The sequence below is a fragment of the Momordica charantia genome (assembly GCF_013281855.1).
Source record: "Momordica charantia cultivar OHB3-1 chromosome 5 unlocalized genomic scaffold, Mcharantia_2.0 BLBB01000005.1, whole genome shotgun sequence".
Classification (NCBI taxonomy): Eukaryota; Viridiplantae; Streptophyta; class Magnoliopsida; order Cucurbitales; family Cucurbitaceae; genus Momordica; species Momordica charantia.
The window spans coordinates 15,729,130-15,732,176 of record NW_028275163.1 but is presented as its reverse complement, the minus strand read 5'-3'; the positions used below and the strand labels follow the sequence as shown (position 1 = coordinate 15,732,176).

The following is a 3,047-nucleotide window of genomic DNA, read 5'->3' as shown; positions in this document are numbered from 1 at the left end:
TTTATGACATTTTAGGACCATTTGGGAATGCAAATTAATCAAAAGAAGCAAAAAGACGGAAAAACCTTCATTGGAGGCGCCAGGCGCCTGGTAGGCTGCAGAAATCCTGGTTTTCTTCCAACTTTGCCCTTAATGAAACGCGTCTTCCAATGCGTTTTGGTGGTTCCAACCGATGCATACGTGTAGAAGAAGTGTTCCACTATCAGTTTCAGCATGATTTGGTCAGTCAAAGGAGTTGGAAATGGGTGATCCACCAGCGTTTTAGGACCTACCTAACCAATTCTGCACAACTATAAATTTCAGCAGCTTCTCCACCAAATTCATCAAGCCTTGCTTCCTTCTCTTGATCATTCTTAGTGTTTCTTTGTTGCTTTCTGTAACGCCCCAGGCCCAAGATGTTATATACCATCCTAGGCAACGCTAAATAATTCACCTAGCTAGCCTTAACTCTAAACACGAGATAAGCAACTCACTGAGAAATAATTTAAATGAAATAAAGCTTTGACTCTCATACGTTCTACCAGAAATATCAATTTTATAAACTGTCAAAACTTCGCTCTCCGTGGGCAATTTAAAAACAAAGACATCTCATATCCGCCTCAGTGGCTAAAATTCTTAAATAAATAAAACAACCGTACACCTAAACTCCAACGACAACAGTGACGCGTTTACCAGCAACATCCATAACAAATAAAGTAGTTTTAAAGAATACAAAATTTCTCCTCGGTCCACACCTAGCAATAACATAAATCCCAACGCTACTCGTACCAAACGACCCTTCCCTCTATCCTCACTAACTAGACTAGTGATCCCTCCTCGGTCAAGCCCTCTCCACGTCATCACCGCGGTCGACCCTGTTCACACCTGAAAACAAATAAGGATAAAAAGGGGGGGTGAGTACGTAAGGTACTCCGTAAGTAGCACTTCCTAACTAACACAAAATCATGCTCACAGTCACGGCATATATAATAAAACGATAGCAAGGGAATTAAATAGACAGCGAGAGACAACGAACAATAACTTGACATTTACATGCAACAACCATGCGTCGGAACTACCAAGACTACAACCAATGATTCACTAGCCCTTGTCCCATAGTACTAAACCTTCCTCTACGCCCCCCCCTGTGTTACTCCCCGCTTAACTTCTCGAGGCATGACGGCTCTTGACATTTATTCCCAAGATACCGCCCCCCTCCTTTTACAGTACTTGATGTTTGACCTTGCCACTTATTCCCAAGGCTTAGCACCACTACTTTGCAAGCGCCACTCTACTTTAATCCCTCAAGCCTAACTCCTCGAGTCGCATTGACCCTTGGCATTTATCCCCAAGACCTCAATACTCCTCTACAGAAACTTGATGTTCGGCCATGCCATTTATTCCCAAGGCCTGAACTGTGCACCGATCCTTGCCGTTTATCCCCAAGGTACCGATGACTTCCCAGCGTATTGGTCCTTGACATTTATCCCGAAGACCCCAATACTCATTTACCGAAATTTGACGTTCGGCCTTGTCATTTATTCCCAAGGCCACTACTCAAGACTTTGAACTTCCAAGCGATTTATATGCATTTTCAGGTCAGAACACCCATAGTTAACGGACTACCAACCCGTCCATTCACCCTTCACCCTTCACCACTTCACTAACCCTCCCATGACCACCTACAGGTAAATTTCTCACATTCTAATTCACTGCACGGTTTACAAGCATGCTTTTCCTCGTAATAAACAAGATACACCCAACAGCTCACAACTAAAACAATATAAACTAAATTATCAGTTTAACAACGCGAGCATTTCATTTACAACATATTTGCAAAACGTCATGAGCCAGTTACTTCTAACTACAACAATTCAGAATCTACTAGTCACCTACAACAATAAGAACAGGAAGCATGTTTCCTCATAAGTGTTCAATAATAGAAAGACGGCAACAAAATCACTAGAAGTTCACAAATCAAAACTAACAATCCCTACATGCTCAATTAAATTATTTTAGCAAGAAAAATAGCATCAAAACCATTCCGTTAACGCTAAATAACGTACGCACTCGCCCCCTGGTGCTACTTACACAACTACGTCCTTAAGTTTGCGTCGAACTCACACCTACGCACAAAAACAGAAAAAAAACAGCAACATAAATATACTGTTCAGCCTTCGAAAACAACTCTAAGAGGGTTCAACGGGTCTCATTACCGCAAAACGACTTCGTGTAGGTGTGCGTAAATTAGATCTAGCTTGCAAAGGGGTGGGTAGCGTAAATCAGGCTTCGAACGGATGAAGTTAATCACCGGATACCACCCAAAACACTGCTGTCCACGTTTTTACAGCAGCGAGAAACGCCCAAAATGACCTCCAACGGCTTCGATTTGATGTCCGTTACTACAAAACAACTTCGCTTAGGTGTGGGTATTCCAAATCGATTTCGTTTAGGTGTGGGTAATCCAAATCTAACTTCGAACAAGGGTGGGTCAAAGAAAATTACCGGGCTTCCCGGATCTAAGCTATTCGAGTCGTTGGAGGTTGTCGGATCGAGGGAAAACACCGTGAACAGCCACCACGCGCTGCCCCGCCGCACCTGCTGCTGTTCGAGACCACGCGCCGCCGCCTGCTGCTGCCCGACGCCCGAGCCAGCTGCTGCCCGACGCCCGACGCTGCTGCTGCGCTGCCCGACGCCGCCTGCTGCTCCGACGCTGCTGCTGCGCTGCCCGATGCCCCCTGCTGCTCCGATGTCGCCGCTGTTCGTCGCGTCGCCTGAACGGAGTTGCTCGCCGGAGAAGAAGAACCCGAGTGGGGGTGGCCGACGGCTCCAACAAGAGAGGGAAAGAGAGGAAGAAGAAGAGGAAAGAATAAAGGCTAGGGTTTTTCTTTGTTTTAAAACTTTTACTCCCTTGGGCTTGGGTTCTTTTCCTTTTGTTTAAGGCCCACTTACCCAACCCCTCCTTGTTAAAACAAGCCAATAATATAATTTCGTAAATGGCCCAATGGTCCAAAACAAATGTCACATAGCGAAATCCGTACTAAACCGTAACTTGATAAATAACTACA

General features: G+C 44.9%; 1 long non-coding RNA gene across 2 annotated transcripts; it reads right to left on the bottom strand.

The window, feature by feature from the left end:
- Positions 1-505: 505 nt before the first annotated feature.
- LOC148211428 (uncharacterized) lies at positions 506-2,800 on the bottom strand. Of its 2 annotated transcripts, XR_015790989.1 has the most exons (4): positions 2,485-2,800; positions 2,196-2,381; positions 2,071-2,105; positions 506-864 (listed from the first exon to the last, which is right to left on the bottom strand). It is a non-coding gene; the product is annotated as an uncharacterized LOC148211428 (long non-coding RNA). The 2 variants fall into 2 exon arrangements; XR_015790988.1 differs by having other exon boundaries at positions 2,196-2,800.
- Between the last annotated feature and the right edge of the window lie 247 nt (positions 2,801-3,047).